The sequence below is a fragment of the Ovis canadensis genome, chromosome 1 (assembly GCF_042477335.2).
Source record: "Ovis canadensis isolate MfBH-ARS-UI-01 breed Bighorn chromosome 1, ARS-UI_OviCan_v2, whole genome shotgun sequence".
In the NCBI taxonomy this organism is placed as follows: Eukaryota; Metazoa; Chordata; class Mammalia; order Artiodactyla; family Bovidae; genus Ovis; species Ovis canadensis.
The window spans coordinates 145,951,582-145,973,445 of NC_091245.1; the positions used below are offsets into that span (position 1 = coordinate 145,951,582).

The 21,864-nt window shown below is 40.3% G+C and overlaps 1 protein-coding gene across 3 annotated transcripts in view; it reads left to right on the top strand.

The window, feature by feature from the left end:
* The window catches only part of LIPI (lipase I), a 154,860-nt gene that overhangs the window by 35,324 nt on the left and 97,672 nt on the right, over window positions 1-21,864 (top strand). Inside the window, exons 3-4 of one of the 3 annotated variants that reach the window (XM_069578520.1) lie at window positions 661-830; window positions 6,817-6,966. The exons of the other annotated variants lie outside the window; for them this stretch is intronic. The gene's annotated coding sequence lies outside the window, so the exon portion shown is untranslated. The remainder of the gene's footprint in view (window positions 1-660; window positions 831-6,816; window positions 6,967-21,864) is intronic. 3 annotated transcript variants of the gene reach the window in all.

Sequence of the window (21,864 nt, forward strand, 5' to 3'; positions counted from 1 at the left end):
TGGGGTCAGGAAGCCCTCCAGTCATGGTACACAGACAGCGTTCTACAAGTCCATGTACATCATTCATTCCAAACATTAAAAACCCAGGTGGTAAATATAGAAAGGGCTCATCTCATTCTTATAGGACCCACATAGACAAAAACATTTTAACTAGTGAAAGAGTATATGAATTCAGCAAATGCTTCTGAAACATTATTCTGGATTAAATCCCAATGAAAGATTAGGACTTGCATCCAAGTTGGCTCACAATCAACACAAACTTATTCCTTGGTCCTTGTAATGTAGTAATCACTGTGTCTGGGGAGAGTTCTCCTTATTTAGAAATGAGCTTCCTTGGTGGTTCGAATGGTAAAGAATCTGCCTGCAGTGTGGGAGACCTGGGTTTAATCCCCTAGAGTAGGAAATGGCAACCCACTCCAGTATTCCTGCTTGGGTAATCTCATGGACAGAGGAGCTTGGTGGGCTACAGTCCATGGGGTCACAAAGAGTCAGACAAGACTGAGCGCACACACACACACATTTTTAAAGAGGGAAATTTAAATGTATGATAGATTTACATGATAAAGCAACAGCAAAGAAGTCTGTGAAATTTCAGGGAAAGAGAAAACTTCAAAAGTTATTTAATTGAAATATAATGATGATTATGTTAATTCTCCTCAGGACACAAGGTGTTTCCATATTAATTACGAATTGCAGAAGACCACAAAGAAAGAGCAGGTTGGCATGAAGGTGAATAGACATGATAAAAAGGAAATCGGTGAGGAAAATAAAGACTTTATGTATTCCTTAAAGGAAAAAAGCCAAACTGGAAGGAGAGTACAGCATTCCAGGTAAAGTCTATGATGATAAATTCACACCTTTAAATATCCTGTGAATGAAAAGAAATTAACACCTTGAATATGCATTCAAATTTAAAAAAAATGGTAAAGAGAAAAATCCTACGAGTATCAAGGCTGACTAACGAAGTTGCTTACAAGAATAAAATAATATTCATACTCAGTTCAGTTCAGTTTAGTTGCTCAGTCATGTCCGACTCTCTGCAACCCCATGGACTGCAGCATGCCAGGCCTCCCTGTCCATCACCAGCTCCCAGAGTTTATTCAAACGCATGTCCATTGAGTCGTTACTGCCACCCAATCTCATCCTGTGTTGTCTCCTTCTCCTCCCGCCTTCAATCTTTCCCAGCATCAAGGTCTTTTCAAATAAGTCAGCTCTTCACATCAGGTGGCCAAAGTATTGGAATGTCACTTTCAACATCAGTCCTTCCAATGAATATTCAGGACTGATTGCCTTTAGGATGGACTGGTTGTATCTCCTTGCAGTTCAAGGGACTCTCAAGAGTCTTCTCCAAAAGCATCAATTCTTCTGTGGTCATTTTTTTTTATAGTCCAACTCTCACATCCATATATGACTACTGGAAAAACCATAGCTTTGACCAGTTGGACCTTTTTTGGCTAGTAATGTCTCTGCTTTTTAATATGCCATCTAATTTGGTCATAACTTTTCTTCCCAGAAGCAAGCGCCTTTTAATTTCATGGCTGCAGTCACCATCTGCAGTGATTTTGGAGCCCCCCCAAAATAAAGTCTCTCACTGTTTCCCCATCTATTTGCCATGAAGTGATGGAACCAGATGCCACGATCTTAGTTTTCTCAATGTTAAGCTTTAAAACAACTTTTTCACTCTCCTCTTTCACTTTCAATAAGAGGCTCATTTTTCTTTGCTTTCTGCCATAGGGTGGTGTCATCTGCATATCTGAGGTTATTGATATTTCTCCCAGCAATCTTGAGTCCAGCTTGTGCTTCATCCAGCCCAGAGATTCTCATGATGATATGACATGATATTCATACTAGTCTCAGCATTTATCTTTGGAACATTTTTTTCATGTACTCATTGGCAATTTGCCTTTTTTCTTTTGTGAACCACTAGTTAACATTATTTGGGCTTCCCCGGTGGCTCAGTGGGAAATAATTTGCCTGCCAGTGCAGGAGACCTGGGTTCAATTCCTGGTTCAAGAAGATCCTCTGAAGAAAGAAATGGCAACCCACTCCAGTATTCTTGCCTGGAAAACCCCATGGACAAGGGAGCCTAGAGGGCTACAGTCCTTGGGGACACAGAGAGTCAGATATGACTTAGTGACTGAACAACAACAACAGTTAATATTATTTACTATTTTTAAAACTAAGATTTCAGTTTCATAACTTGTTGAAGTCCTTTAATGGACTGGAACCTGGTGGTCCAGAGTTGGCGATAAGAAAGTAAAGGAGAGAAAGAGGCTGATATTCCTTGGTTTACACAGAAAGTCAATAAAGCCCCTGGCAGGGGCTTGCTCGGTTCACGGAGGCCTCAGGTGCCCTCTCGATGGGGTGAAGGTGCAGAGCGCCTTCTCGAGAAGGTCTTAGAAGCCCAGGAAGGAAAGTGAACTCAGAGGGCCTCTGTGCTCCAAAGAAATAGCCTCAAAGAGAGAGAGAAAGAAAAAGAAAGAAAGACACGGGGACCAGAGCTCTGATGGAGCAAAGGTGTTTTAATCAACATGGTGTGGGCATATATACTCTTACAAGGTAGTTATTCTCAGCAAAGATAAAGATTAAAATTCCAGACTTATAAAACATAGGCAATCCATATTAGAGAGTTGCAAAGTCACTTTTGCCATATGGTTCACTAGGAGGAAGAGGGTGCTTATCACCATATAGAAACACTAATGAGGAAATGCCTGGATTCCTCAGTCCCTGGAGAGGCTTGTCTCTCCTCTTAATTCCTGAGTATTCAGGAATTAATAAGGAACAGAGAATTCCCGACAGATCCAAAACAGCACACAGGAAGCCTCCTGTTAAATGCTTCCTGACAATAACTGATCTTAAATGTTGGTTCTTATTTTAAAACTCAAACAATATAGAGGTATAAAGAAAAAAATAAGTCTCCTGCATCTCTCAGTATTCACCATAACTCCTCTGAGCAGAGATAGCCACTCTCAATTAATGTTGAGATGGTTGGATGGTATCACCAACTCAATGAATATGAATCTGAGCAAACTCCGGGAAGTGGTGAAGGACAGGGAAGCCTGGTGTGCTGCAGTCCATGAGGTCCCAGAGAGTTGGACACAACTTAGTGAATGAACTACAATGTTTTAGAAAATATCACGGAGGAAGGTTAAATGAACACTTTGTGCCAGGGTCCAGCCCCAGTGGATCCAGGGAATTCGAAGGGTGGAAGGAGTCGGTGAAGAGAGATTTATTTAATTAGAAATATAAGATTAGATTAGGAAAGAATAGTGTAGTAGGAAAATTAGTGGAGAAAAGATGCTGAATAACTTGGTTTACGTAGAGGAACTAATAAAACCTTGAGACAAGAGGTTTGCACCATCTAAGTTAGGCCGCCGGTGCCCATTTGAATAGTGGAGGGTGCCCTGCCTTGGGCTCGCTCTCGCGTGGGTCTTAGAAACCAGGGCAAGTAAGTATACATGGTGAGCCTCCATGCCCCAGATGGGAATTCAGCCAGAAAATAAAGAAGACACGGGGAGACCAAGCTGCTTTGGTGAACGAGGCCCCAATAATTTAATTTTTAAAAGGACTTTTATACCTTTCACACAAATGATGTTGTGTACATTATCTTCTGGCCTTGCTTGGAGGCCTGTGAAACATTTTAAGACCCTCTTTTGATAAAAGCTGCTCAACCAGAAAACTTATTTTCCCTTGAAGTGTTTTTTCTTTATATTTCTAATCTATGTCAACCTCAGAAAGTATCAAACAAACTTACATTTTCACCAAGCAAAGGTGCAGTAAGTTACAAGAAAGAAAGAACCAATTAGCTCAAAAGTCTGATGTGGTCAGTTTCAAGGCTACACTTGTTTTTTCTTACATTCTAACTATGTTAAGGAATGTGCTCCCAGGTGCACAGTGGATAAAGATATGGGAACTCAGCAACAAGTATTGGCCCAATAATGAAATCCTACACCAGCACTACTCTAATAACTTTTAACTCTTTGAAAGGCTTTCTGTTTTAGGCTTCCTGAGCCTCTCACAGTTGGGGGGCTGTAAACAATCACATGCGTAGTTGTAAAAGTTCGGGTAAGGCAGGTTAGAGAGCCATCAGAGGGGTTTGAGCTGAAACACTCCTTTCAAATGCAGAAGACTGAAGCCCTAAGTTAACTTTTTCCAGAGAGTGTCAGAAGAGTGGAAAAGAACAGTACAATAAAATCAGGCTGACTCTGTTTTTTGGGGGTAGATGTTCAGGAAAACTCAGGGGGAACCCCTGAAGCCAGATCACGCCTTTGCGTTTTGTCGGGCTTCCTTCCTCATGACCTTTGCCATGGGCGGGATTCCTCACGCTGGCTCCCGGCAACTTTGATGTTTGCAGTTAGGAGGCCTGAGAATGACAAGGCTGGATCTGCGTGAGAATCACTGTGCAAACCAGGGTGGATTTGGAAAGAACATAAGAAGAGACTATTTTGTCTCCTTGAATGAAATGTAAAGAAATGAAAGGTATTTAGTTAGATAAATAGCAATTTAATGTAATCTAATTGACCTGAAGTTAAAGTGGGTTTGAATTTTTCCAGGTTATGTGGCTTTGTGGTAGCCAGAGTTCAGACGTGACAAAGGAAGACCAAGAGATAGCTACATAGTTGGCCAGCTCAGAAAGGAAACTAAAAGCCAAAAATAAGCAGAATATGCAAATTCTTAGGATAGTTTTAATGCAAGTTATTTCCCAATACTTTTTAAGACCAGGTTTTAAACATATGTTTATGGATACAGTGTATGATTAAATGGGATTTTTTACGGTTAAAATTAAATGAGCAGTAAAAAATTTTATAGAGTAACTCTCAGGATTAAATCTCTATAATTTTACTCATCTCTAACCATAAGGAGGGAGTGTAGATATAAACTTTCCAGTAGACTTAAACTTTCCAGTTAAGAGATGTATTGCAAAAAGATTAAAAGGCAGATTAACTTGCAGAAATGCATTTAAATTGTTCAGTGAGCATATGGAAAGTTATTTGCATTGGTTAATGGAACATCACAAAAAATGAAGTTCTTTCTTTTTCATCTCGCTGGTATTTAAAAGCAAATAAAACCAATTTGATTGCATTAAAATTCTGAAAGTTGGGTTTGGCAGAAATACCTCAAAGAGGAATGAGAAGATATCCCCCCACATCTCTGCCTGAATTCCAAAGACATGTGAAAATAAAGGACTGGCAGATGGAAGTCAAAACATAGCAATTTTTATTAATAAAGCTTGTGGGGGAAATATGTAGTGGCATAATAGATTCAAATGGTCTCCAATTATTGAAGTCCAACATTCAAAATTTTTACTGAGGATTGTGCTGATATAATCTATGATATGAGAAATAGACAGTTAATACATCTTGAGGCCAACTCACAGCTAAGAAGAAAAAGTGAAAAAGCAGCGCTTCTTTGTTTCCATTTTAAAATGATATGAATTTTTTTTTCTGTATCCCAGCAGTTGCATATGAGATGTCTCACACTGAAATGTCTTTCCTGTTATCCATGGTAGTGTAATAAATTGCCCCCAAATTGAGTGGCTAAAAATAAAATGTTTTATTATATTTTATGGTTCTGTGGGTCAGAAATCCAAACAGGGTTCAGCTGTAAATTCTTCTGTTCCATGTGGTATTGATTGGGGTCATTTGGGAACATTCAGCTGATGGGCTGACTGAGAAATCCAAAAGGGATTCATTTGCCTTGGCAGAGACTGCTGGAAAGTTAGGTTCAACTGTGTTCTTCTCCCTCTCCACGTAGTCTCAGGACTTCCCCACATGCTTCCTCCAGCTGAACTTCTTACATGGAGACTCAAGACTCCAAAGGTGAGTATTTAAGATACAGGAAATGGAAATATTAGTCTCTTAAGACTTGGCCCCAGAACCTGGCACCTCATTATTTTCATCACATCTTATTTTCAAAGCAGTCAAAGGACCCTCTCAGATTCAAACAGCAGGGCTGGGGGTGGGAAAGGGGGCACAGACACCCCATAAGTCCATGAGAGGACTGCCAAGGAATTTGTCATTTTTACTGCGTTATAGTTTGCCTGTCCTCTGACTTCACAGAAGACACATTCGGCCCCTCCCACGACTCCTGCATTTTCCTCGCACCGCAACATCACACTCAGGCCAGGTACCAGGTGTGAATGAAGAGCCTTCACTTTAGGGGTTTGATTTCCATCTGATAAGCTATGAACTAAAGACACAAGTTTTTCCACTACCACACAGTGCTGAGACAAAATAAGAGTGGTAGAAAATCCAGTTTGAATAAGGAGGGAATTAGAGGCAGAGTGTTTCATGAAATCTAGAATGTGTGAAAGTGTTAGTTGCTCAGTCGTGTCTGACTCTTTACGAGCCCATGGACTGTAGTCCACCAGGCTTCTCTGTCCACGGATTTCTCTGGGATTCTCTAGGCAAGAATACTGGAGTGGGTTGCTATTCCCTTCTCCTGGGGATCTTCCTGACCCAGGGATCGAACCCAGGTCTCCTGCATTGCAGGCAGATTCTTTATCGTCTGAGCCACTGGGGAAGCCCATGGAAATCAGGGATTGGGGATAATTTTATTCCCTTGGAATGATTCCCTTCTACTCTTGGCATTGCTTTCTAGCTCTTGGTTCTGCTTTTTAGGTCCTTCTTTATATTTACTGATGGGTTTTTTTTTTTTTTTTTGCAACAAGGTGACTTCAATAGCCTGCTTCCTGCCCACAGTAGGTTGGAGAGATCCAAAGACGTCTTTGTATTCTGTACTTTTAAAATTCATTCCATTAGCATAAACCATTCACAATTTTCCTTTTGTCTTTTTCTTTCTTTCTTTTTTAACCAGATAGGCCCTTTCTACCTAGGGCTAAGAGTGATGATGCTGTGGGGAAGCATCTATATATAAGTTCCTCTAGAGCCTTAGGAGTCAAGGTCTTACATTTGCTGAGGTCTCAAGAAGGGGATATATAGCAGCCACACATTTACAATCCTTACGGTGAGTTTCTTTTAGGTGCATTGGATTTTATATTTGTTAAGGCTATTTCTTTCTTTGAGAGTTTTTGGGGAATGATTAGGTATGAAAAACAGTTTTCAAGCCCAACAATCCCTGGATCCTTTGTATTTTCTCTAAATTCTTAAAGGCTAAGTGAAAATGGTGCAATTCTGTCTTTTGTTTCTCTTTCATTTCCCACCTTTTTTTTTTTTTTTTGCATTTAATCATAGGAAGAAGCCTGTAGGAATTTTCCACATTCTGTCTATACATTTCTTCAACAAGTTCATTAAATACTTGTTTATTTTCTATGTTATGACTAAGAGCTATGTTACCAAACTTTCCAATAACAATTTTCTCACTGTTTTTCAAATTTTCACTGTCTTCTGTGGTCTTATCAACTTTAACCAGACCCTTCCAGCTTCTGCCTTCAATTTTCTTCCTGCTATGCTGTACCCAAACCAGTGTCAACTGATTTAGGTTTTTGCTATGACAGCACCTTGATTCCAGGCACCAAATTTTGTAGGATGCAACCCAGGAAGTAGTACTATGAGTGATAAAGGATGTGGCTTTATCTTAAGGATTAAACCTTGCACAATCGTGGAGCCTGGTGTACAACTCTGGGAAGAGTGTTATCTCTGCATCTTGTAGCCAGCCTGAAGTTGCTATAGATCATTACGGTCAGAAGCAGAGAAAAGAAGAGCGGGTGTGAAAGTGGGTGATCAAGGACAAACTGGAACCTACAACTCTTTCTCAGAATCTCCAATCAGGATGATGTGAGTGACTGCAGAAGTAGCTGACACCTTCACATAGAACTATGCACATGCCTGCCCCAGGACTCAGAAAAACTGAACAAGGAGATCCCAGGGATAAGGAAGGGCTGTGGGCTTGAACATTGCCCTGTACAGGAGCCTGCAGATCAGTAACCATGTGGCAGTGAGCTGCAACAGCTTCTGACATCCTTCATGTACCTGCAAAGTCTAGTTGTTGCTGTTTCCATGTTTCCTTCCAAATATGATTTTCACTATGCCTACTCTGACCTGAAATTACAGAGATAAGAATTCTGGGAAATGTAGTTCCAGTTCAGCTAAATTGATACTCTGCAAATTCACTGAAAATGGAAATAAGTCCTTTGAGGTGAGTCCATTCTCTCAAGTCTCTGAGGTACCTCAACTTTTAAAGAGTTCAAGAGTTAATAGCAAACTTATAAATATCCCAACCCTCAGCAAATTTAGGAAAAAAGCCAATTCCTAGCCATCAGGGCTATTATTCTGAAACTCAGTATTTAGCATTGCCAAAGTCTGTTGCAAGAGACTTAGTTGTGAATGAGTACAGTGATCAGTGGCTGCCATGATGGATAGGATATTCTGGTTTCAGCTCTGACCGAATACTAGTGCTATCCATTTAATACCAGATAGTCAATGCTCATGGTATAGGCACATAAATTATAGTTCAACTCATTCCTGTAGGAGGATTATTTTGATACAGGTATTTACCATATTTCTGGGGAAAATCTGCAAAGACATACTTTTTTCTTTTCTTCTGAAGTGGCAATCAAAACATTGTTAATGTCTTAGAAAAGTGTGGATATTCGCAAAGTTGGGAGCTTTTCTTTGAAATCTGGAAAATCCTTAGTTTTCACTTCCTGACTCTTCACTGCTGTGTTAAAGCAGAGTTTGTCAGGTAATGTGGGCTCCACATGTGGGAAGGTAGTTTTAGCCCTGTTGTTTTCACCTTTCAGTTGTAGACTCGCTTAGACCCACAAAATCTTCCTGGTTTCACATTTGTTTCAGCTGGAGAAAATGTCCTCTGTAGGTTTCCCAGCTGAAGTTGCTGTTGATGTTTCTGGTGTCCATGTAACTAACCACCCAGAAAGAACAGATAACTCTGTCAGTGTCTCCTCCACTTTTGAATTTCATAACATTCATGTACATGTTCATTTAAGACAGTTAATGTTTGCGTGCCCACCTGTAATAGCTCTACCATCCCATCCTGACTGTTTCCAATAACGCTAGTGCTTCCTGCTCTTAAACTGGAGGTCAGGTTACATGAATTCCAGATTAGACTCTTCCTGGTTTCTGGATGCTGAAGGGCCATATCACTGAAAGTCTCTCCATAAGGCAACACTTGTCTAAAATAGATATAACATATATATAGGCACTAGGGGATGTTTAGAACTTTTAAGGTGTTATATGCAAATATCACTGGAAAAGAGTCAACATATTTTTATAACTAGAAAATAAAGGAAAATAATGTTACAAGAGCTACCAATTGAACAAGTAAGACAAGAGTCAAAAGAAAAAAGAGAGCAATATTAGAGTGTTCACTTCCCTTACTATTTATTTCTAATCACACATTCATATAAATGTTCAAAAACATTGATTTTATTTTATCCTTTACACCCTGATTAGAGACTACTTAAAGCTGGAATGACTGATAAAATGTAAATTATACTGACACAAGAGGGCAGGATTCTCATATATATTTTTGAAATAAATTTCCAGGACTTCAACAATTCTAGACATTTTGACACATTAGAAAAGAAGTAAAACATATCCTAAGCAAAATTAGCCCTTCAAGGTGATTATTTTGCCAGGTTCTTTATTTAATCATTGGTAAGTAGTTCTTGAAATTAAACTATTTACATCAATAAAATAAAATAAGCAGAAAACAAATTTAACTGAAATAAAATTGTGCGGATTTAAATATTTTATGGAGATGCAAGAAATAGCATCATATATTCTTATATTCTTTGTTGTATATTAAAACAATGCAGTATTTTTGAAAAGCCAGATACTTCAGTGGAGTGTAATAAAACGCATGAAAACACAAATAAGTAAGAATTTATTATATAACAGAGAAATAATTTTAATTAACCATTTGAAGAATAAATAAGGTTAGATCCTTAACTTACACCATGTAATAATATTAGTTCTATATTGATTATATATTTGAATGCTTAATATGAAATAACATGACAGAGGGAAAGCTGGAAAAATTCACATAGTTTAATGATGAAAAGGCCTTCTGAAGAATGCCACCCAAAAGATGGCACCACAAAGGAGAAAATGACAGTCTTGAGTACAAATTGCAAGTTTTTCATTTCAAAGATCCCCAAGCAAAACTTGACAAGTAAGGAAAGTACATTTACAGCAACTATGTATGCACTGGTTTGTATTCCTTTCATATAAGGACTTAAAAATGATTAAAAACGACTGAGCGACTTCACTTTTACTTTTCACTTTCATGCATTGGAGAAGGAAATGGCAACCCACTCCAGTGTTCTTGCCTGGAGAATCCCAGGGATAGGGGAGACTGGTGGGCTGCCATCTCTGGAGTCGCACAGAGTCGGACACAACTGAAGCGACTTAGCAGCAGCAGCAAGGAAAAAAATGGACAAAGAACTTAACTTACATAGAGCAGGTAATTATCAACAACTAAAGTAAAACACGCACTGTCATTTCCCTGGCATGCTGCAGTCCATGGGGTCACAAAGAGTAGGACACAACTTAGCGACTGAACAACAAAAACAACAAAATCACATACTTGGCTTATTACATTAGTGATTGGCAGTCTTGAAAGAAATTAAATATCTAGAAGGCTAAGATTGTTGGAAAATGAGTTATCTAGCTATCTTATATTGTATGGTTGAAGGCTTGGTTCCCTTAGAGTTCATATGTTGAAACCTTATCCCCAATGTCATAGTATTAGGGCATGGGACCTTTGGGAAGTGATTAGGATAAGATGGGATCATGCCGATGTGATCACATGGACCACATCCTTGTCTAACTCAATGAAACTATGAGCCATGCCAAGCAGGGCCACCCAAAATGGACAGGTCATGGTAGGGAGTTCTGACAAAACGTGGTCCACAGGAGAAGGGAAAGGCAAACTAGTATTCTGGCCATGAGAAACCCATGAAAGGATGAAAACGCAAAAAGATAGGACACTGAAAGATGCTGTCTAGTTCCCCAATATGCTACTGGAGATCAGTGGAGAAATAACTCCAGAAAGAATGAAGAGACAGAGCCAAAGCAAAAACAACACCCAGTTGTGGATGTGACTGGTCATAGAAGCAAATTCCAATGCTGTAAACAGCAATATTGTATAGGAACCTGGAATGTTAGGTCTATGAATTAAGGCAAATTGGAAGTGGTCCAACAGGAGATGACAAGACTGAACATCAATATTTTAGGAATCAGCCAACTAAAATGGACTGGAATGGGTGAATTTAACTCAGATGATTATTATATCTACTACTGTGGGCAAGAATCCCTTAGAAGAAATGGAGTAGCCATCAGTCAACAAAAGAGTCCGAAATGCAGTGTTTGGCTGCAACCTTAAAAGCAACAGAATGATCTCTGTTCATTTCCAAGCCAAACTGTTCAATATCATGGTAATCCAAGTCTATGCTCAACCAGTAATGCTTAACAAGCTAAAGTTGAATGGTTCTAAGAAGATTTAAAAGATCTCCATAGAAATAACACCCAAAAAAGATGTCCTTTCCATTATAGGGGACTGGAATACAAAAGTACGAAGTCAAGAAATACCTGGAATGACAGGCAAATGTGGCCTTGAGTGCAGAATGAAGCAGGGCAATGGCTAATAGAGTTTTGCCAGGAGAATGCACTGGTCATAGCAAACACCCTCTTCCAAGAACACAAGAGAAGACTCTACACATGGACATCACCAGATGGCCAACACCAAAATCAGATTGATTACATTCTTTGCAGTCAAAGATTTGGAAGCTCTATCAGTTCAGTCACACAGTCGTGTCCAACTCTTTGTAACCCCATGAATCGCAGCATGCCAGGCCTCCCTGTCCATCACCAACTCCTGGAGTTCACTCAGACTCACGTCCATTGAGTCAGTGATGCCATCCAGCCATCTCATCCTCTGTCGTCCCATTCTCCTCCTGCCCCCAATCCCTCCCAGCATCAGTCTTTTCAAATGAGTCAACTCTTCGCATGAGGTGGCCAAAGTACTGGAGTTTCAGCTTTAGCATCATTCCTTCCAAAGAAATCCCAGGGCTGATCTCCTTCAGAATGGACTGGTTGGATCTCCTTGCAGTCCAAAGGACTCTCCAGAGTCTTCTCCATCACCACAGTTCAAAAGCATGAATTCTTCGGTGCTCAGCCTTCTTCACAGTCCAACCCTCACATCCATACATGACCACAGGAAAAATCATAGCCTTGACTAGATGGACCTAGTCAGCAAGTAATGTCCCTGCCTTTGAATATACTATCTAAGTTGGTCATAACTTTCCTTCCAAGGAGTAAGTGTCTTTTAATTTCATGGCTGCAGTCACCATCTGCAGTGATTTTGGAGGCCAAAAAAATAAAGTCTGACACTGTTTCCACTGTTTCCCCTTCTATTTCCCATGAAGTGATGGGACTAGATGCCATGATCTTTGTTTTCCAAATGTTGAGCTTTAAGCCAACTTTTTCACTCACCTCTTTCACTTTCATCAAGAGGCTTTTTAGTTCCTCTTCACTTTCTGCCATAAGGGTGGTGTCATCTGCATATCTAAGGTTATTGATATTTCTCGCAGAAAGCTTGATTCCAGCTTGTGTTTCTTCCAGTCCAGCATTGCTCATGATGTACTATGCAAAAAAGTTAAATAAGCAGGGTGACAATATACAGCCTTGATGTATTCCTTTTCCTATTTGGAACCAGTCTGTTGTTCCATGTCCAGTTCTAACTGTTGCTTCCTGACCTGCATATAGGTTTCTCAAGAGGAAGGTCAGGTGGTCTGGTATTCCCATCTCTTTCAGAATTTTCCACAGTTTATTGTGATCCACACAGTCAAAGGCTTTGGCATAGTCAATAAAGCAGAAATAGATGTTTTTTCTGGAATTCTCTTACTTTTTCCATGATTCAGCAGATGTTGGCAATTTGATCTCTGGTTCCTCTGCCTTTTCTAAAACCAGCTTGAACATCAGGAAGTTCACAATTCACGTATTGCTGAAGCCTGGCTTGGAGAATTTTGAGCATTACTTTACTAGCACGTGAGATGAGTGCAATTGTGTGGTAGTTTGAGAGTTCTTTGGCATTGCCTTTCTTTTGGAAGCTCTATACAGTGAGCAAAAACAAGACCGGGCACTGTCTATGGTCAGATCATGAACTCCTTATAGCCAAATTCATACTTAAATTGAAGAAAGTAGGGAAAACCACTAGACCATTCAGACATGATGTAAATCAAATCCCTTACAATTATACAGTGGAAGTGAGAAATAGACTCAAGGGATTGGATCTGACAGACAGAGTGCCTAAAAAACTATGGATGGAGGTTCATGACATTGTACAGGAGACAGGGATTAAGACCATCACCAAGAATAAGAAATGCAAAAAGGCAAAATGGTTGACTGAGGAGTCCTGACAAATAGTTGTGAAAAGAAGAAAGAAAAAGTCAAAGAAGAAAAGGAAAGCTATACCCATTTGAATGCAGAGTTCCAAAGAATAGCAAGGAGAGATAAGAGAGCCTTCCTCAGTCATCAATGCAAAGAAATAGAGGAAAACAATAGAAAGGGAAAGACTAGAGATCTCTTCAAGAACATTAGAGATACCAAGGGAACATTTCATGCAAAGATGGGCTCGATAAAGGACAGAAATGGTATGGACCTAACAGAAGCAGAAGATATTAAGAAGAGGTGGCAAGAATACAAAGAAGAACTATTCAAAAAAGATCTTCATGACCCAGATAATCACGATGGTGTGATCACTCACCTAGAGCCAGACATCCCAGAAAGTGAAGCAAGTGGGCCTTAGGAAACATCACTATGAGCAAAGTTAGTGGAGGTGATGAAATTCCAGTAGAGCTATTTCAAATCCCGAAAGATGATGCTGTGAAAGTGCTGCACTCAATTTGCCAGCAAATCTGGAAAATTCAGCAATGGCCACAGGACTGGAAAAGGTCAGTTTTCATTCCAATCCCAAAGAAAGGCAATGCCAAAGAATGCTCAAACTACTGCACAATTTCACTCATTTAACACACTAATAAAGTAATGCTCAAAATTCTCCAAGCCTGGCTTCAACATTATGTGAACTGTGAACTTACAGATGTTCAAGCTGGTTTTAGAAAAGGCAGAGGAACCAGAGATCAAATTGCCAACATCCACTGGATCATCAAAAAAGCAAGAGAGTTCCAGAAAAACATCTATTTCTTTATTGACTATGCCAAAGCCTTTGACTGTGTGGATCACAACAAATTGTGGAAAATTCTTCAAGAGATGGGAATACCAGACCACCTGACCTGTCTCCTGAGAAATCTGTAGGCAGGTCAGGAAGCAACAGTTAGAACTGGACATGGAACAAAAGACTGGTTCCAAATAGGGAAAGGAGTACTTCAAGGCTGTATATTGTCACCCTGCTTATTTAACTTTTTTGCAGAGTACATCATGAGAAATGCTAGGCTGGATGACACACAAGCTGGAATCAAGATTTCTGGGAGAAATATCAACAGCCTTAGATATGCAGATGATACCATCCTTAGGGCAGAAAACCAAGAAGAACTAAAGAGCCTCTTGATGAAAGTCAAAGAGGAGAGAAAGCTGGCTTAAAACTCAACATTCAGAAATCTAAGATCATGGCATCTGGTCCCATCACTTCCTGGTAAATAGATGGGGAAACAATGGAAACAGTGAGAAACTTTATTTTCTGGGGCTCCAGAATCACTGCAGATGGTAATTGCAGTCATGACATTAAAAGACACTTGCTCCTTGGAAGAAAAGTTATGACCATCCTAGACAGAATATTAAAAAGCAGATACATTACTTTCCCAACAAAGGTCCATCTAGTCAAGCTATGGTTTTTCCAGTAGTCATGTATGGATGTGAGTTGGACTATAAAGAAAGCTAAGCGCTAAAGTATTGATGTTTTAGAATTGTGGTGTTGGAGAAGACTGTTGAGAGTCCCTTGGATTGCAAGGAGATCCAACCAGTCAATTCTAATGGAGATCAGTCCTGAATATTCATTGGAAGGACTGATTCTGAAGCTCAAACTCCAATTTTTTGGTCAACTTTTGTGAAGAAGTAACTCATTTGAAAAGACTGTGATGCTAGGAAATATTGAAGGCAAGAGGAGAAGGGAATGACAGAGGCTGAGATGGTTGGATGGCATCAGTTACTCAATGGATATGGGTTTTAGTTAACTCAAGGAGTTGGTGATGGACAGGGCTGCCTGGTGTGTTACAGTCCCTGGGATTGCAAGGAGCTGGACATGACTGAGTGACTGAACTGAACTAAATTTACCCAAAGTAACCTTAATAAAATGAAATTTGTACTAAGTTTAGGCACAGTCTTTACCCAGAACCTCATTTTTAGTCACACTAACTATAAGGTACAGGTTTATGTCTAGGAAAAGTGAAGATGAAATCAACCCCGAGTGAGTGTAAGTCTCTCCGTTATGTCCAACTCTTTGCGACCCCATGGACTATATGGCCCATGGAGTTATCCAGGCCACAATACTGGCTGGGTAGCCATTCCCTTCTCCAGGGGATCTTCCCAACCCAGGAATATAACTGAGGTCTCCTGCATTGCAGGCGGATCCTTACCAGCTGAGACACCAGGGAAGCGAGGTAATTATGAGAGCTGTTAACAAATTTCCATTTAAAAGCACCATCCAGTTATTATAGATCCTGCAAGCAAATCTTTAGTACCAACAGTGTGGTGGTATATTTAGAGCACTGGAACAGGTCTCATGACACTTTTAACCTAGGTTTTCTCTGCTGAAAGATGTGTAGTTTTGGGCAATTAAATTTCAGTTTCCTCATTTATAGGGTGTGTTTTTCACAACAAATGTGTGGCATGCAGCTCCCTGAATAAATAATAATAATTTGGGTTCAGTTCAGTTCAGTCGCTCAGTCATGTCCAACTCTTTGCGACCCCATGAATCGCAGCACGCCAGGCCTCCCTGTCCATCACCATCTCCCAGAGTTCACTCAGACTCACATCCATCGAGTCCGTGATGCCATCCAGCCATCTCATCCTCGGTCGTCCCCTTCTCCTCCTGCCCCCAATCCCTCCCAGCATCAGAGTCTGTTCCAATGACTCAACTCTTCGCATGAGGTGGCCAAAGTACTGGAGCTTCAGCTAGCTTCTTAAAGCTTCAGTCCCTTATTTCTTCACCAATTTGTCCACCCATTCATTCATTCCTACTCCCCAAATCAAGTAAGGACATCTTCTACAGTAAACAAAGGACATCTGATTAATATTTTCTTCTGCTATTGCCTGAAGATTTAATTCTTTGAAGCAGTTCAGTGAATTCATCTTCAGTGTTCTTCAGAAAAGTACATTATGGTAAACTGAACAATTCTTTCATGAAGTTCCCAATTACTTCTGGGGTACAGTGGATCAGAATGATTCTCTCAGTCCTTCTTTGATGGGGGAGAGGGAGGAAAGAAGCTGCTTCATGGGCAGCTGGATAATATGTGGGCAGAATATGGGGGTGGTACCAATTTGTGATAAAGATAGACGTGAGATTTTCATCAAAGTAATGACTTATAACTGCCTCTCTCCCATTTTCACATACAACCCACAGGCTGACATTTGGAGTTTTTTATCTTGTTTTCTGAATATGATGTTTATTTTAATCAGATTCTATTTTTGTGCTCATATTCTGAGTTAGGGCAAGTTGGGTTGATGGCTTATCTGATCTGCTATCCAAAATCTGGCTTTGGGGCCTGAGCTTTGCTAATAGTGAGGGGTGCTGTTTTAAGTTTAGGCAATTTTATGTGAATTTTAAAGCAATATAATCACTCATTTAAGAATCTCTGATTAAAGAAAAATGACCATGTGTTGCAGAGACACTCAATTAAAAAAAAAAAGCCTGGCCATTCATAGAGAGGCATATGTTAGTTGAACTCAATATGCCTTAGCTCGTAATAAACAGAATTGAAGTGTTACTGAATTTTACCACTTAATAAAGACTAATTTTTTTTTCAAATTTTAGCATCAGGTTCCTTACCTGAATATAAACAGACTAGTGAATTTTCTATTAAAGGGACCAATCACCCACCAGAATGATGTAAGGATTACTTTAAAAACACCTGAACGAACAGCAGCCTTGGAAAGAAACCTTACCTAAACTTCCTTTACTGATTTAAGAGCTGTAATAACCCCTTGGACGGAGTTTCCTGTTCAGGAGGAGGCTGATTCTTAGTCCTGGGATGTGAGAGTTCAGCTGCCTTAAACTCTCCTCTAGGGGAGCTTTCAGTCCCATTGGAAAAGACCTTCATGCTGGGAAAGACTGAGTGTGGGAGAAGAGGTGATGGAGGATGAGATGGTTGGTTGGCATCACTGACTCAAGAACATGAGTTTGAACAAACTCCAGGAGATGGTGAAGGACAGGGAACCCTGGCATGCTGCAGTTCATGGGGTTGCAAAGAGTTAGGCACAATTAGTGACTGAACAACCAGCAACCATCCCAGAAGAGCACCATCCCTAGCACCTGGATGGACAATTGTGTAAACAAACCTGATAGAACCTTCTATACTTTCCCACTGAAGCTCCGACTGCTCCTGCTTTTGTTAAGCCGGTCTTGAAACCATGGTCTTTGGCAATTTGGGGAGCCCTTCCCTCTCACATCATGTGGACTATTCTCCTATGTGATGGTTAATTTTATATGTCAAATTGACTGGACTGCAGAGTGCCCAGAAATTTTGTGAAACATTCTTCTGGGTGTTTCTGGATTAGTCTGATATTTAAATTGATGACTCCTCAGTAAAGCAGACTGCTTTCCCTAATGTTGGTTATCCTCAAGCAATCTGAGGACTACAGCCCTGAGTGGAACAACAGGTTGACTTCTCCCTGGAGAAGTGCAAACTCTTCTGCGTGGTTGCTTTCAAGTTGGGACACTGGATTTTGAATGTCCTTCAGACTGGAAACATACCCCTGACTCTCCTGATTCTCAGGCATTCAGAGATGGACTGGAACTACATCCCTGGATCCCCTGGCTTTCCAGCTTGCTTACTGCAGATCTTGTCAGCCTCCATATCATGTGAGAAAATTCCTGACAATAAATCTATTAATCAGTCAACCAGTCCTATTGATTCTGCTTCTCCAGAGAACTCTAACACATCTTGTTGATCTGTATGTTGTTAATTAGTTCACAGGTCCCCAGCCACTTGGATACAAGTTGACTGAGGAAAAGTTTTCCTCCCAAGAGTTTTGATAATGAGGATGGGGTATTCAGGACTCTCCACTCACTCTGGAGGGTGCAGTGATTTTGAAACCTGCAACGAAGCCAGAGAAAGTCAACTTTCTTACCAGTCTGACTCTTGGGTCTCTGCCACATGTTCAATTAAATGAGGGTGATAAGAAATTTCCCTTTTTAAAAATGGAAACACTCATAGTTTAGATATACAAGAAAAATTTGGGGCTAGAACTAGTTTTCTAGGTATGATGATTCTTGGTTTAAATTAGTCCTTCCCAGAGATAACAGATTTTCCTCGTGGCTCAGATGGTAAAGAATCTACCTGCAAAGTAGGAGACCCAGGTTTGAACCCTTATTCAGGAAGATTCTCTGGAGAAGGGAATGGTGACCCACTCCAGTATTATTGCCTGGAAAATCCATCAGAAAAAGGAGCCTAGGGGACAAAGATTTGAACACGACTGTATGCCTAACACCTTCACTTTTCCATAGATAGTCCTTGTGTCCATTTGTCCTTCTCTCTTGTGTCATTGTTTTGTATTGTGCTGTTTGCATTTTTCATAAGAGTGAGAATCATAAGGTAGATAGAATATACAGGCATAGGTTCTATATATCTGTTGTTTGAATTGGCCTCAGAGGCCAGTGAACTTGAGATTCTCACTGGACTGGTGTTCACTTGAACCAACTTTGTTGTGAGTCACCTACAAAACTGAATGAGGCGCTTCATTCATCTTGATTTTTTAAATTGTTTTTGTAAATTAATTGCTTTACAATATTGCATTGGTGTCTGTCATATATCAACACGAATCAACTGTAAGTATACATATATCCCCTCGCTCTTGAACTTCTCTCACATCCCGCCCTATCCCACCCCTCTAGGTTGTCACAGAACACGTTTCAGTTCCTGTGTCACAGAGCAAATTCCCACTATTTTACATATGCTAATGTATGTTTCCATGCTACTCTCTTCATTCCTCCCACCCTCTCCTCCCTCCACTGTCTATAAGTCTGTTCTCTATGTCTGTCCAGACTCATCACTTCATGGCAAATAGATGGGGGAAACAATGGAAACAGTGAGAGATTGTATTTTGGGGGGACTCCAAAATCACTACAGATGGTGACTGCAGCCATGAAATTAAAAGACATTTGCTCCTTGGAAGAAAAGCTATGACCAACGTAGACAGCATATTAAAAAGCAGAGACATTACTTTGCCAACAAAGGTCTGTCTAGTCAAGGCTATGGTTTTTCCAGTAGTCACGTACAGATGTGAGTTGGACTATAAAGAAAGCTGAGCACCGAAGAATTGATGCTTTTGAACTGTGATGTTGAAGACTCTTGAGAGTCCCTTGGACTGCAAGGAGATCAAACTAGTCCATCCTAAAGAAAATCAGTCCTGAATATTCATTGCAAGGATTGATGCTGAAGTTGAAACTCCAATACTTTGGCCACCTGATGTGAAGAACTGACTCACTGGAAAAGACCCTGATGCTGGGAAAGATAGAAGGCAGGAGGAGAAGGGGATGACAGAGAATGAGATGGTTGGATGGCACCACTGACTCAATGGACATGGGTTTGGGTAGGCTCCAGGAGTTGGTGATGGACAGGGAGGCCTGGTGTGCTGCAGTCCATGGGGTCACAAAGAGTCAGACATGACTGAATGACCGAACTGAACTATGTCTGTATCTCCATTGAAAGCAAAATCACTCAGTCATGTACAACTCTTTGTGACTCCGTGGACTGTAGCCCACCAGGTTCCTCCATCCATGGGATTCTCTAGGCAAGAATACTGGAGTGGGTTGCCATTTCCTTCTCCAGGGGATCTTCCTGACCCAGGTATCAAACCCAGGTCTCCTGCATTGCAGGCAGACACTTTAACCTCTGAGCCACCAGGGAAGCTCCATTGCTGGCCTGCAAATAGGTTCATCAGTACCATCTTTCTAGCTTCCATATATATGCATTTATATGTGATTTCTGTTTTTCTCTGAGAATGCTGTTGAACTCCTCCTAACACCATACATAAACTCAAAATCGGTTAAAGACCTAAAAGTAAGGCCAGAAACTATAAAACTCATAGAATTTAGGCAGAACACTCTATGGCATAAATCACAGCAAGATCCTTTATGACCCACCTCCTAGAGTAATGGAAATAAAAACAAAAATAAGCAAATGGGACCTAATTCAACTTAAAGCTTTTGCACAGCAAAATAAACTATAAACAAGGTGAAAAGACAACCATCTTGATTTTGGTTTCTGAGAGCTTGGCTTAGCTGCAGAAAGAGCATCTTCTCCCATTTTCTGCCTATAGGGGGTGCAGATGGTAGGAACTGTACCTGGATGAGGCCGGCTGTCAGGTCAAGGTTCTGAGACATGAAGAACCATTACTGGCTCTCAGGGGACTGTCTAATCCACAACCTTTTCTATCTCACTATCTTTGTAGTGTTGAGAATTCCTTTCTTAGTATTGTCCACCAGGAATCATGGATTAGATGGGAGATAGATTAGATGGATTTGTGGGAGACTGGAGTACCATCCTCACTGCCTGTCACAACTTGCTCTCCTTCTTTTCAGCTATCTGTGGGAGTTCCTTTGGATTATGGAGGCTGCATTTTCTGTGTCCTGTTCAGGGACACCTCTCATGCACATAGTTAAATTATATTCTAAGCCTGGAGGTTTACCTCCAGGTCTTCCCCCAAAGAGACAATAGTTTGTGTTACATTTGAATATATATACTCATGCAGATCCTAATTGTGAAAGGCCAGACAATGGATCATATAATTTATAAAAGCTGTTATATTTAAGAGACTTATAGAATGCTCTCATCCTACACAAATACCCTCTTGGTACTCTGGGAGGATCGGACAGAAAGAAGGGCACAAAACATATTAAAACTGGCCTAAAATGTTCCCTTGGGTTTCCAGGCTGGTAAAGAATCTGCCTGCAGGGGGCACTTTGATCTCTGTTGGTAAGATCTTCAGGATAAAGAAATGGCAACTCACCCCAGTATTCTTGCCCGGGGAAATCTCATGGACAGAGGAGCCTGGTGGGGTACAGTTCATGGGGTTGCAAAACAGTCAGACACAACTGAGTGACTGAGTGACTAAACAAGAAAATATTTCGTTAACAAAATTCAAGAGCAGAAGTCACACTCAGAACAAAAATTTGATTTACTGTAAATTCTCCTCTGCCTCCTTCTTATACTCACCTTTACCTCCAGCTCCTTATTCCCGACTCCCCAGAAGACCTTTTAGATCCGCCTTCTCCGAATCCACCTCCATTTCCTCAACTAATTCTTTTAATCTCCCAAACTTCTATGGCTTCCCCAGAAAATCTCTTGACCACCTAACCACCTGCTTTAACTTCTCTTTCTTTACAATAATTACAAGAGGCTTTAAAAAATCTGACTTTAAAACATAAGGTAGTCGTCATTCATATGAGTGTTGTCAACCAAGAAATGGGGTCTCCTGCATTGCAGGCAGATTCTTTACCTACTGAGCTATCACAGAAGACACCAGTGTAAATACGTGAATTTGCCTTTTGGTTGGTTGACTTGGTTAAGTTGATATCCAGATAATTCCAGCCTGTGATGAAAGAAATTGCAAGAATTCCTTGCATTTCGAAGATTTTAACTCATGTAACAATATTTCAAGATAATTTTCTTAACCTGGTACTTGTTAAGATATTTCTTAGGTGTATATATTTCCTATAATGCCAATTACAATGAAATAATCTGGGGCTTAGGAAATTTGCAAGGTATAA